At 42.8% G+C, this 14,737-nt stretch overlaps 1 protein-coding gene across 1 annotated transcript in view; it reads left to right on the top strand.

The window, feature by feature from the left end:
• RELL1 (RELT like 1) overlaps nucleotides 1-2,322 on the top strand; it is a 76,785-nt gene extending 74,463 nt beyond the window's left edge. Inside the window, exons 7-8 of the mRNA XM_069593830.1 lie at nucleotides 245-1,300; nucleotides 1,332-2,322. The gene's annotated coding sequence lies outside the window, so the exon portion shown is untranslated. The remainder of the gene's footprint in view (nucleotides 1-244; nucleotides 1,301-1,331) is intronic.
• The last annotated feature ends 12,415 nt before the right edge of the window (nucleotides 2,323-14,737 follow it).

The following is a 14,737-nucleotide window of genomic DNA, read 5'->3' as shown; positions in this document are numbered from 1 at the left end:
GGTTCTCAAGCTCTGTTCTTTCTTGGTTTGTAAAATAAAGAGGTCCTGTGGTACTTAAATTTCCTTAGACCGAATTCTAGAAGAACCTGTAATGAGGGAAGGAATGCAATAAGATGGAGTGGGACAGGGTGGGACAAGGTGAGGATGGATTGCAATCCCCCATGTTCTTGAATATTCAGGCAGATTAACATGGGATATGATGCTTGCCTTTTATAATGCTTTACCTTTTTGTTTTCTCTTGCAGGTATGACTATATGTGAAGAGTTCTAAAAGACTAAGAACTTAAAACATGCGAAGTTGCCTAGGGAATTATTTTTTATCTTTTATACAATGTCTATGGTAGAGTCTACAGGCAAGTGGATGAAAGCTAAAAGGGAATATTGTTGCTATGCTGGATACAGAATTCAGTTTGCTTTGAAACAAATTTTGGTTTAAAAAATGTCTGATGAAAAATCTTATTCCCTATCCAAGGAGGAAAAGAGCTCATATTTTTAATATTCCCAACCACTGTCCCTCCCAATCCCCCATCGGTGGCCTTGGCGTACACACTGCAGCTTCTCCAGGATGGCCACTGTGTACAGCGGAACTGTTTGTGTATGGTCTGAGCTAATGCTCAGAGTGTGTGTGTATGTGCACGCGCGGGTGTACACGTCTGTGCACCTGTGCTTCTGTTCCCCCAACCCTTGGATCTCATTTTGTTACTGGTTGTAAGACGATCCTCTTGCAGTTTAACTGTAATAGAAAATAAAAGATGGCATCTTCGCTGGTGAAGGCTCCTGGAAGATGTAGTCTAGCCCTGGGTACTTAATCCCCCCCAAGAGAGTATGGAGTTGGAGGGAACCAGATGCTAGACTTTGGATTCGGAGACCAGAAATCAGCACTGACCTGCTGCCAGCATGCCACTCCTAGGTCACTCATAAAATAGTGAGGTTTTTTTTTTTTTTTTAACTCAAGCTAAGCAAATCTTATTTAGCCATTGGATAAGGGGGAAAATGGTTTCAAGTCACTCTAAAAAAGCCTTGTTTTGATAACCCAAGACCAAGACAAAACAATCTCCACTTCTGATGTAAGATGGGCCCGCACCTTCCTCTGCTGTGTTTTCCTTGGTGGTCTTCCTGTTCTCCATCTTGTAGCTAGTCCCTGTTTTTAAAGGATTCTTGAGGGTTACTTTCTCCTGTAGGCCTGGAATACGCCACTTTAAAAAAAAAAAAAAAGCTGTTTACAGAACACCTGGAAGAACCCAGAGGTGAAGGAAGTAGTATATTTACGGTAGGTCTGGGCCAAGAGGAAAGGGGTCCAGGTAGGTCTGGGCCAAGAGGAAAGGGGTCCAGGCGCAGGAACTTCTCCAAGACCTGCCTCCGTGTCAGTATTGCTGTGGTGCCTCAGGGCACTTCCTTTATTGCAAAAAGAAAACACAGTTCTCATTTACTCCCAAAAGATAATTCTTATGAAAATGTACTTTAAAGTATTTACTGTAAATATACTCATTCCATTCTTTTTCTGGCACCAGACTAAAAATTTCTAACCTTTTAAGTGAATGGTAGGTTCAGTTTCATGTGAGTTTTTGCTGTCAACTAATTAAAAGGTGTATGTGTGCCTGCATATACTCAGTGGACCAGGAGAAGGCAATATGGAAATAAATTTCACTGTGCTCCAAAAAGTAGCAATATAAGAATTTTTTTGGGGGGGGCGGTGTGCATTAGTATAAATAATATACATGCAGTCTAGACCAGTAGTTTTATAAAAAGGAATCATTTTTTGTTTTAAAAATATCATGCCCTCAAAATGATGAGGGATAAAGTGTAAGATATTCTTCAGCTTTAATTATTTTTTAATTTTATTCAGGTCAGAGCACTTTTTTTAAATAGCAATACAACAGACAAGAAAATACTCAAAATATTTAAAATTGTATTTATACCAAGAGTACATATGTTTTAAATATTTTCTAATACTTGAGCAGTTGCTGTCTGACTGGCTTCCAAATATGCCAAGAGTTAAGCATTCAATATATGCGGTTTTACTGGTTTATATTATCTAATAAGAATCCTTAAGTGTCTCCAGTGCAACTGATGTTTACAGGCCTTTTGTGTTTTTCCTCCTTCTTTAGAAGGCTTGGGAAGCGGCAACAAAGTTACTGTATAAAACACTAATGATGGACTAACTTCTGATGTAATAAATGAGTTGGCTACCACCACGATGTAAAAATTTGTAAAGGGAATTTTTCACCATTTTGAGTGTTAAGTGTATTTTTAACTGTCTGGTTTGTACTTCTACAACTTTTGTACTACCAAAGAAGAGTTAAAAATAAAAATGTTAAACACAGAGAGCTGTTTTTGAATGATCCAGTTGTTGGTGCCTTGGGTGCTGAAAAGTACAATTGTGGTTGGTATAATTTATCAAGCTTAATGTCACAGTGACCGTTTCCTTATGTCTAAATTGTCAAGTGATCACTTGGCTGACTTTCCTCATTGGGTTCTTCCTCTTCCCATAGTGATATCACCCCCGATTATTATTTTGTTAAAGTCTGAAGAGGTATGGAATGTATGGCATTTTGGATATACGGAACAATTGCAGAAGCAGTACAAAGAGTTCTTGTATGCTCTTCACCCCACTTTCCCTTATAGTATCATCTTACATAACCATTGAACGATGATCAAAGCTAAGAAAGCAACATCAGTATAACACTATGGATTAAGTCACAACGTCATTCCAGTCTCACCACTTACCCCATTAACATCCTGTTCTGTTCCAGATCGCCCACCGCATTTAGCCGTTGGCTTCCTTAGTCTCTGACTTGTGATTGTCCCTCGGTTTTTCCGGATCGTCCCATGTTAGTGCGTACTCACCAGTTATCTTATAGAATGCCCCTCAACCTAAGTGTGCCAGCTGTTTCTCCTGATTAGACTGAGGGTTTGCATTATAGAAATGATGCCCTTCCTCTTGCTCCATATTGGGGGGCTGTTGGGGGAGAATGTGAGGTTCGTATGTATCACTAGGGATGTCAGCCTCCACTATTTGGCCCAGGTGGTGGCCACCAGCTTTCATTTCTATGAAGTCACTAGTTTTCCCTTCGTAATGAATAAGTTTTTGAGGGAAGAGACTTTGAGATTGGGGCTTCCCAGGTGGCACAGTGTTAAAGAAACTGCCTGCCAGTGTAGGAGATACGAGATGTGGGTTTGATCCCTGGATCAGGAAGATCCCCTGGAGAGGAAATGGCAATCCACTCCAATATTCTTTCCTGAAAAATTCCATGGACAGAAGACCCTGGTGAACTACAGTCCATGGGAGTTTCAAAAAGACTCAACTGATCGTGTATGCACGCACACACACACTTTGAGATTAGGCACATCCTATTTCTGCTTAAACTTTCACCCTTTAATTTTTACCATGTCTTTCTTTATTAGGGCTCCTATAAAAAACAAAGGTGGTGGCCTAAAACAGCAAAAATTTATTCTTTCACAGCTGAGGAAGCAACAGCCTGACTGTCCCACGCCCCGCCTTGCCTCTTGGTGCTTACTGGCAGTCACTGGCATTTCCTGCTGTGTAGCCGCTTTGCTCCAGTGTCTGCCCCTGTCTTCACATGGACATCTTCTCTGTGCGTGGGCCTCTGTTCACGCATCTTCTCATGGGGGCACCAGTCATTATATGGATATAGGACCCTTAGTAATCTAGGATAACTGCATTTTGATTACATTCGCAAAGACCCCGATTCCAAATATGATCAATCATCTCCACAGGAACCTGGAGTTAGAACTTCAACCTATCTCTTTAGGGGACCCAGTTCAACCCCCTGCACCATCTATTGGTGGGTCTTGCCTGCAGCTGTTTTTACTGTGGAGGGACTCTTTCAGGTCGGTGGCTGTGACCTTTTGATATGGCTCCTTCTCTTTATTTCATCTTCACTTTCTCTCTTTATCCCTTTTGCCCTCTCTACCTTTCTGGATACCATAAGATGCTCCAGGCTCATCCTCTCATCTTGTGCTTTTTTCATCTCAGCCTTGGAATCCACCACAAATTGAGGAGCTCTGGCTCCTTTATTGGAGAATGGTGTTTAGAAGTAGAGACCAGGGCACTAGGTGTGCTCATTGATGCTGGGGTGTTACTGCTTCCAGGCATGCATACACACACACACACCTCTTTGTGTAACTTTTTATGTTTTCTTTTGGCCGTACCATGTGGCATGTAGGATCTCAGTTCCTCAAGCAGGGATCAAATGTGTGCCTTTTACAGTGGAGTGCCAGGGAAGTCCCTATGTAACTATCTTTATTTTTAAAAAATTTAATTAATTTATTTATTTTAACTGTGCTGGGCTCTTCTCTAGTTGCAGCAAACGGAGACCACTTTCTCATCATGGTGCACAGGCTTCTCATCGCGGTGGCTTCTCTTGCGGCAGAGCACAGGGTCTAGGGCTCACAGGCTTGAGCACTCGTGGTTAGCAGGCTCTCTGGTTCAATAGTTGTGGCACACAGACTTAGTTGCTCAAAGGCAAGTGGGATCTTCCCGGACCAAGGGTGACCCATGTGTCCTGCATTGGCAGGTGGATTCATTACCACTGAGCCACCAAGGAAACCCTCTGTATAACTATCTTCAGAACAAAATAACTGCTGCCTCTGACCCCAGTCTAGCTCCACAGGCTTCCCTCTAAACTTCCCACTTTCCCGCTTTGTAATTTTTCTCCAACAATAAAGAAACCTGGCTCTTATGATCCATGATCTTTTTATATGTGTATCAACTCTAGCATATGTATAAAGTAGTTTGAATATAGACCCCTAAAGAAAGATTTCCAATGAGAGCGTAGTGCCATGTACTATTCTTCTAGTTTTGAGCCTTAGAAAATCCAGCCAGAAGCCCGTTAGCCAAAATTACTTAGGTCAGCACCTTCGTTCCCCACCCCTTGGGCGTGATTATGTGATTCAGTTTTAACAGTCATTTGTCATCGTCTGCATTCCATCCAGGTTAAGTTTCTTAAAATGTATGTACAGCAAACTTCACTCTTCGTGGTGCCTCATTGGGTTCTGATTTTGAGCTTTCATGTGTGTCTGTGTGTTTTACTTGAAAACGAGATGATCAGTAACAGCTTATGCTAAGGAAGTGGAAAAGCTGATTTTATAATTTTCGGCTCATGAAAACCAGGAAACCTAGAATGTACACATGAGGGCAGATGTTAGAACTCCCCCCGCCAGTCTCTCATTTTGGAAAGGGGTCATTTGAGGTTACAGGTTTTGTTCTTAATCAACAATTTGATATCCTGTCTAGGATCTTCCCTAGGATTCAGCTCTCTCTGGACACACAGGTAGGTCCTGGTGAAAGTGCCAGGGAGACTGAGGGTCCTTGGCCCTGTATGCTTCTGCCCTTCTTCCTCAAAATCAGATATCGAGGCTTCCTCCACCCTGATCTGACACAGTGGAAGCATGGAGAAACACTTCCTTCCCTCCCAGCCAGGACAGCAGGATGGTGATGCTTTGGAAGTGGGGTTCCGCCAATAAAGGGTTTGGCTGTGGTCAAAGGAGACTCCGATTTGCTTGCAAGATCCTTGCCAGATCTTAAATCCTCTGACCCTTTTGTCTGTGGGGTAGCTTCTGTCCAGGGCTTCCTTCCTTCATGCCTCATCTTCCCAGGACCATTCTTCAGGTCTGTTCTCAGATCTCTGGAGGTCCCTCATGGTAGATCCAAACGTCTGAAAGGACACCTGGGACTCTGTCCGGGCATTCTGTAACCGCCCAGCTGGTGTCGCTGCCCACAGGATTCAGCAGCTGTCCTGACAGTTGTCCGCCTCTCGCAGAGCTGACATTCGCGCCCTCTGCCGGCCGAACGCGAGAACTGCAGGCAGCACAGCTTCTTGGCTCTGTTGATGGTGGGGATCTCTCAGGGCCTGGAGCTCAGAAAGTATATAGGCATGATTTCATGATGATTTACTGAATGAATAAACAAAAATCTACTTTTAAAAGATGAAAGATTATCTAACTATTTTATGGGAGTAAAAATTTGGATTTTTCTTTACTCATTTTCTGACCCTGCCAGCTGGTCTCTCTCGTCTTTCTCACAGGAAACCCAGTTTCTTACCTAGGAACTTGCTTTCCTGAATGCGTGACCTTGGATGCTAGTAGGAATCATTGAGTTCCACTTTGAAGGGAACCTGATTCCCTGAATACTGCCCTGGAAGTGGTATGAGTATTGAAGCAGTGTGATCTCAGAGAAGTAGCTCAGTCTTTGCTACTGGCTTTGAATCCTTGCTCTGACGCTCACAATGGTATAGTGCTGGCAAACTGTCTTATCTCTGAGAAGCAGTTTCCTTATCTGTAAAATGATCTTACAGGATTTTTAAGGACTAGAAATATGCCTGCAGAGTTATGGGGCCTGCCATGATCTCCATATTCACTCTGCTGATGAGCGTTGTGACTGTCAACAGCCAGGCTTGGTAGGGTCTGTGTGTTTCTGTCCCACCACAGCTGGTCAAGGTGGCCTGGGAAGAGTCTCAGCACACAGAATTTTCTCCAAGTGTGGAGCTGAGCCAGGAAATTTCTTGCTCTGAGTCTGAACCACAGTTAAGAGTTCAAAACCCTCATGGAAGAGGCATTGAATAGAGGACAGTCCATATTTGGAGGAGGCAGAGCACAGGAGTAGAAAAAAAGATCTGAGGGGACTTCCCTGGTCATCCTGCGTGGACTCTGCTTCCACTGCAGGAGGCCTGGGTTCGATCCCTGGTCAGGGAACTAGAGCCCATATCTTGCAACTAAAAAAAAAAAAACAAACCAAAACCCACATGCTGCATCTAAAACTTGGCACAGCCAAAAGAAATAAAACAAATGTTTAAAAGAAAAAGATATAGAGATCTGAAGATGAGGAGGTAGTGTGTGTAAGGGGCAGCTGAAACTCCTTCAGCCCAGTGCCTCTACTGACTGTGAATGATGCCACCGCTCCTGGAGAACACTTCTCCCTCTTAGAACACAGCCAGGTGGCCCACTCTCTGACCACAGCTCGACGTGACTGAGGTGGGCGCATGACCATCTGTGACCTGGCCCAATGGGGTCTCTTCCTGGGATATTTAACAACTGGAGCTGAAGAAAGTGGTTCATTTCTCTGGTGGCTAAGGCTGGTGGAGGCCATGCTTCCTGACGTGCTGAGGAAGCCTGTCTGAAGAAAGGAAGGGAAGATGCCGAGGGAAAAGAGGCAGTCCTGGGTTGTCTCAAGGCCCAGATGCAGCTGGCCCAAACTCCGTCTGAGTTTTACGACCATTCCAAGAACATTTCTCTCTGGTCTTACCTCATGTGTGTAGAGTTTCTATCACTTGCAACAACAACCACAAAACCCCACAGGCAATGCAATTATTTACAGAGAAGTAGATCCATGAGGGGTATCAGCCACATGGCTAGTGGAGCCCAGGTCTCCAGTCTTCCAGCTGAGACCACCCACCGCTGCTCTGGATTCAGTCAGGGGCCCTGGCCCTTGCAGCTTCGGCTCTGAAATGCTCGTGCAAACCCTCTCCCGACTTCACTGCCTTGGGATGACCGCCCTTCCCCCATCTTTCCTTGATCTGCTACGGGGCTTGTGACTGTAGCTCCCTCAAGAGCACGGCTTTGGCATTCAGACGACTTTACTTCCGGCTTTAAGGCTTGCAGATCTCGATCTTCTGCCTAGAGACTGAAGATAACATGTGTCTTTTTAGGGCGGCCATGAGGGTTCCACAAGCTTGGGCCAGTAGTGCTCTTAGCACTGACCTTCTCCGGTGGCTCGGTGGTAAAGAATCCTCCTGCAATGCAGGAAATACAGGAGACATGGGTTCGATCCCTGGGTCGACAAAATCCCCTGGAGGAGGAAATGGCAACCCACTCCAGTAGTCTTGCCTGGAGAATCCCATAGACAGAGGAGCATAGTGTGCTATAGTCCATAAGGCTGCAAAGAGTCGGACACGGTTGAAGTGACTGAACATGCATGTATGTGCTTAGCAGGAGGCTGGATACAACCAGCACTTACTCAGTGAACTACACAATAGACTGCAGCAGGCCAGGCTTCCCTGTCTATCACCAACTCCTGGAGCTTGCTCAAACTCAAGTCCATCAAGTCAGTGATGCCATCCAACCATCTCATCAGCTTCAGCATCAGTCCTTCCAATGACTATTCAGGACTCATTTCCTTTAGGGTTGACTGGTTTGATCTCCTTGCAGTCCAAGGGACTTTCAACAGTCTTCTCCAATACCACAGTTTAAAAGCATCAATTCTTTGGGGCTCAACCTTCTTTATGGTCCAACTCTCACATCCATATATGACTACTGGAAAAACCATAGCTTTGACTAGACAGATCTTTGTCAGCAAAGTAATGTCTCTGCTTTTTAATATGCTGTCTAGGTTTGCCATAGCTTTTCTTCCAAGGAGCAAGTGTCATTTCATGGCTGCAGTCACCATCTGCAGTGATTTTGGAGCCCAAGAAAGTAAAGTCACTCACTGTTTCCATTGTTTCCCCATCTATTTGCCATGGAGTGATGGGACCAGATGCCATGATCTTTGTTGTTTGAATGTTGAGTTTTAAGTCAGTTTTTTCACTCTCCTCTTTCACTTTCATCAGGAGGCTCTTTAGTTCCTCTTCACTTTCTGCCATAAGGGTGGTGTCATCTTCATATCTGAGGTTAATGATATTTCTCCCAGAAATCTTGATTCCAGCTTGTGCTTCATCCAGTCTGGCATTTCACATGATGTACTCTGCATGTAAGTTAAATAAGCAGGGTGACAATATGCAGCCTTGATGGACTCCTTTCCCAATTTGGAACCAGTCCATTGTTCCATGTCCTATTCTAACTGTTGCTTCCTGACCTGCATACAAGTTTCTCAGGAGGCAGGTGAGGTGGTCTGGTATTTCCATCTCTTTCAGAATTGTACACAGTTTTTTGTGATCCACACAGTCAAAGGCTTTAGTGTAGTCAATGAAGCAGAAGTAGATGTTTTTCTGGAATTCTCTATTTTTTTCTATGATGCAATGGATGTTGGCAATTTGATCTCTGTTCCCTCTGCCTTTTCTAAATCCAGCTTGAACATCTGGAACTTAGCATGGGGATGGATACAGCCAGCACTTACTCAATGAGCTACCTCAGAGTTGCTAAATTAAGTTCCTCTTTAGTGAAAAAAAAATGATACAGTGATGAAAGCTTGACCATTTGAGTGTGGGTTCTTGATGTTTCTGCCACATTCATATTGCTTAATGTTGAAGATGGATCTAGGGTGGGGGTGGGGTTGGCGAGTAGGAGGAATTGGGTAACAGAAGGAACTTCTGGGATTCTTTCTGGCCCATGATTTTTCTGGAACCAGACCAAATACCTTCAGTGAGAGAATTATTTCATTACTCTGATGTTAAATGGACACAGGTCTATAAGACAAGGGGTGTGCTCTTTCCCTGCATGTTCAGGCTGTCATTTTGTCTTATCACTGTTAGGATAAGACATGAATGTAGGGCTTCTCTGGTGGGTCAGTGGTAAAGAATCCACCTGCCAGTGCCAGAGATGTGGGTTTGAACTCTGATCCAGGAAGATCCCACATGCCACAAAGCAACTAAGCCTGTGAGCCGCAACCCTGACCCTGTGCTCTGGAGTCTGTGAGCTGCAACTACTGAGCCCAGGGGCCATAACTCATGAAGCCCACGCACCCTAGAGCCTGCGTTCTGTAACAAGAGAAACCACTGCAACGAGAAGCCCGCACACCACAGCTGGAGACGAGCTCCTGCTCTCCGCAGCTAGAGAACAGCCTGTGCAGCATCGAAGACCTAGCACAGCCAGGAAAGAGAGAGAGATGAATGTGGCACAGCCTTAAAAAGAACTCTTTTCTTTTTATTTGCAAGTTAATCTGTCAAGAAATTGTAGAGAAAATACCAAAGAAAACAATCCCTCTGAAATAACTAACCAATCCTAGCTAACGAAAGATTTCTATCTTGCACTAAAATTGGATTTTATTTAATATAGATGTATTTGCAGCAAGGGAGGATAAAAAAAATAGGTCAGTTTTAATGCCTCAAACAGCATGACTTAAAATTGGAACTAGGCATAAATTACTGTGTATTCTCCAATGGTTAAATGATGAAGATAAAATAAATGATAGTGATGAGAATAAAAATATATTAAGTTTGAAGTGCCTCCATGTGCATGCTTGCCTTGAGATGGTTGTTAGTAATGTCGGTAGAAAAGGATTTATCTAAGTCTAGAAACCGTTCAATATTATTAGAAGTGGTGCAGAAAGCTGCAGTAGTCACAGAAATAAAAATTTAGTTATGAAAAAAAGTGTGAGTGCTACTAAGAAAAAAGTGGTCCAGTGTGAGATGATCACTGGATGATAAAATCACAGCTTACATTTGCTGTTTACCTGGGGCTGAGTGTGTACTAAGCACTTTTTACTCTCTGTCTTCTGTAAGTTGCATTACAGACCAAGGGGGGCATGGCCAACACTTCTATCCTACAGGTGACAAAACTGAGGAAAGGACTCTCAAGTTACTTTGTATTGGTCATTCATGTCATCACTAAAACATAAATATCATTAATAGTAGACAACATCAGAATTTTACAGATAAGGCCTTGACTAACTTTTCTATTCATTATTAAACTCTCCTTCAGAACCATTAAAAAAAAAGGCACTTTCTTTACTAATTGACAGTATATGTAAGTTTACTTTTCTAAGAGAGGGCTTCCCTGGGAGCTCACACCGTGAAGAGTCTGCGTGCAGTGCAGGGTTCAATTCCTGGGTCGGGAAGATCTCCTGGAGAAGGAAATGTCTACCCACTCCAGTATTCTTGCCTGGAGAACCCCATGGTCAGAAAAGCCTGGCGAGCCCCAGTCCATGGGGTCACAAAGAGTTGGACGTGATTGAGCGACTAACACTTACTTTTCTAAAAGTGGATGTCCTCGCCTGCACCTCCTTGGTTTTGATTCAGCTCTTCTTTTAGCCTGATGGCAACAAGCTGTCTCCAAAGAGGTGGTACTATATATTCCTATAAAGGACCAGCTTGTGGTTCAGTCTGAGTTCAGTTGAGATTCTGCCACTGACTGTGTGACCCTGGATGAGTTAGATAGCTTTTTTGAGCCTCCATTTCTCCATCTGTGAAATGGGGATAACCATACCCACAACTCATAGGCTTATGGTAGACTTAAGCAAGATAATGCATATGCAGAACTTAAACTATGGTAACTGCTTAATAAATTTTTTTAAGTTAAGCTATATTTGCACCTGTAAGTGCTGGAGAGGATGTGGAGAAAAGGGAACCCTCTTGCACTGTTGGTGGGAATGTAAATTGATTCAGCCACTATGGAGGATAGTATGGAGAGTTCTTAAAAAAAAATTAGGAATAAAACTACCATATGACCCAGCAATCCCACTATTGGGCATATACCCTATGAAAACCACAATTCTACGAAACACATGTACCCCAATGTTCATTGCAGCACTATTTACAATTGCCAGGACATGGAAGCAATCTAGATCTCCATGACAGATGAATGGATAAAGAAGTTGTCATGCATATATATAATGAAATATTACTCCTTCATAAAAAGGAAGGAATTTGAGTCAGTTCTAGTGAGGTAAATGAACCTAGAGCCTGTTATACCGAGTTAAGTAAGTCAAAAAGAAAAACAAATATCATGTGTTAACCCGAATATATGGAATCTAGAAAAATGGTACTGATGAGTCTATTTTTTAGGCAGCAATACAGATGCAGAAATAGAGAACAGACTTGTACACAGTGGAGGAAGGGGAGGGTGGATGAATTGAGAGAGTAGCTCCGAAACATATCCATTACCATATGTAAAATAGAGAGCCAGTGGGAATTTGTTGTATGATGCGTGGAGCTCAACCCAGGGCTCTGTGACAACCTAGAGGGGTGGGATGCAGTGGGAGAGATGGGAGGAAAGTTTAAGAGGGAGGGGACATATGTATACCTATGGCTGATTCACGTTGATGTATGGCAGAAACCAGCACAACATTGTAAAGCAATTATCCTCCAGTTAAAAATAAATTTAGAAAATCACCTGGTGGCTCAGTGGTAAAGAATCCTGCCATTGGAGGAGATGTGGGTTTGATCCCTGGGTCAGGAAGATCCCCTGGAGAAGGAAATGACAACTCACTTTAGTATTCTTGCCTAGGAGATCCTATGGGCAGAGGACCCTGGTGGGGTACAGTCCAAGGGGTCACAAAAGAATCAGACATGACTTAGTGACTAAACAACAACAAGAACAATAAATTAAAAAAAAAACTTAAGAAAATTGAAAAGCAAAAAACCAAAAATCATAACTTGATGGCTCTCAGAAATTCTTACTGAATAAAATTTTTGTATCAATAATTGTATGATTTGACAAATCATTTTGAAAGTATCTTTGCAGATACTTTTTTTGTTATAAAATTTTCACCTATAACTTTTAAATTAAATGTAATAGTCTTTGGTTTGTCTCCTGCCCAATGATTGATGCCATGAAGATCTTGGAACATATGATCACATGGCTTCATAAATGGGCGATTAAAAACTTTTAATCCTGTTCTAGGGATCAACATTTAAGACAGGGAGAGTACAGTAGTTAATGAGAAGAGACCAGCAACTCTCTTTGGCCTGTAAAAACTTCACTTGTTTATATAAGAACCAAGATTTATATGCACCAGTCTTGATGACTTTAGGACTATTGTGGAGAATTAAAAAGGGATAGAGTAGGACCTGGAAATGAAATTATTTTTGTGGGATTTTTTTTAAGGTTAGTAACTGATGCCAAGAGAAAACTTCATGGTTTTGTGTTTAAAATAGCAAGATCCTCACTCAACAAATACTCTAATCAGCTTGGTCAGTCATGTGAATTGGGAATGTGTAATTCTGATAAGGCATATGAGCAAAATTCTTTGTCTATCTTCTGGTCTCTGGGTCATATTTTACCCTTGCTTTGTATTAACTATTCCAAAATGGTTAAAAGCAGAAAATACAGAAGTCTTCCAACAAAACTAAGCTCAGAGTGGTATTGGGGTGTGCGTTCACATTTGATTGTATTCTGTTCTAAGTGGATGGTCACATGTATGTGTAGGCTATGTATCTTGTCAAAAATCTTAGTCCAGTTTTGTCTATTTAGAGTGTTTTTATACATAGTTCATTTGGGCTTCTAAATCAGGGGTTTTCAAAGTAGGTTTCACATAACCCAGGGGTGTGGGATGAATGGATTGATATTTGTTATCTTAATGTTGTTCTTGTGGTTCAGTTGCTAAGTCATGCCCGACTCATTGCAACCCCATGGACTGCAGCCTTCCAGGCTCCTCTGTCCTCCAATATCTCCCAGCTCTACAAAGTATATGACACAGTTCAAGAGGACAGAACATTTATTTGTAAACATACTTCTATTAGGGGTAGGAGTGTGACTTTTTTTTATTGATAGCTGGTGCAAGATCAAAAAGATGAAGCAAGTCCTGCTATGGTCTCCGTGTGTCTCCAAGTGTGGCTGGAGAAATATCCGCATCCGCTGCAGATGCCGGGGCTTCACCCAAGACCTGCTGAATCCAAGTCTCTGAGAGCTGGGACCCAGAAACTTGCTTTCGTAAAACAAGCACACTCAAATTTGAGAATGTCTGCTTTCCACTGGACATGTAGTAGTGATCCCCATTTCACAGATGAGGAAACTGAGGCGCACAAAGGTTAAGAAACTTAAACCCAAGGTCATACAATGAGCAAGAGGCACAGGCTAATTCCACCCTAGGTTGATTAAAAAAGAAGTGGACGAGTGTGAGTGCCCAGCCTGTGCTGTGTGGTCAGAACCTTTGAACACCTGGAGGTCATCACCCAAGGCTGAAGGGGTTTTAACTGTAGAGTCAACTCATTTGTGCTTTTTCTAACATGAGCCAAGAGAAAAGTGACATCAGAGTCTCGAGTCACAAACATATATCCTTTCTTTTCTTGCCCCTCCAGGATTTGAAAGATTGAATTCAAGATGACTGAAAAGTGTGGCCAGCCAAGTTTCCTACTGCTTGGCCCCAAACATCAGTTTTCTTAAGGTTTTTATTGCAATCTGGGTGTAAGTTCCTCAGGGTAACCTGCTCTCGGGATGGAGACCAAACTTCCACTGGATACTCAGTTCTGCTCCACGCCCATCTTCCCAGTGACCACCAAGCAGCCTCCTTATTCAAATGGAGAAGGGCCATCTGAGTGAGGAAGTGAAAATGTTTGGCGCTCAGTCGTGTCTGACTCTTTGTGATCCCATGGACTATAGCCTCTGCCAGGCTATTCCATCCATGGGATTCTCCAGGCAAGAATACTGGAGTGGGTTGCTATGCCCTCCTCCAGGAGATCTTCCCAACCCAGGGACTGAACCCAGGTCTCCTGCATTGCAGGCGGATTCTTTACCATCTGAGCCACCAGGGAAGACCCTGAGTGAAGAGGGTGAATAATAAACAAAATTTTTTTTCATCATATTCAGAGAGACAGTGCTTCCACAGCCCTGCATTCATACCTTGATCAAGCATATCCCAATCAAATAATTAGCATTCAGAATCTTAATCAGCTGCATGATGTCTCTTCCACTATATGTGAAGAGCTTTTAGTCTTTTATTCAACAAATAATGTCCTGAGTACTCACTTTGTGCCCACACTATCCTAGATCTAGGCAAAAGGAATTTACTATAGTCACTTTAGTTGGGAAAAAATGCTAATAGTCAATGCCAAGCAACTAGTTTGAACGTGTTGATAAGAATCATTCATAATGGGCATATTTAATAGATTTGCCTAAAATGTTGTTTC

The sequence above is a fragment of the Ovis canadensis genome, chromosome 6 (assembly GCF_042477335.2).
Source record: "Ovis canadensis isolate MfBH-ARS-UI-01 breed Bighorn chromosome 6, ARS-UI_OviCan_v2, whole genome shotgun sequence".
Lineage (NCBI taxonomy): Eukaryota > Metazoa > Chordata > Mammalia > Artiodactyla > Bovidae > Ovis > Ovis canadensis.
Note: the sequence above shows the minus strand (reverse complement) of the source record. Positions and strands in the feature narration are given on the sequence as shown.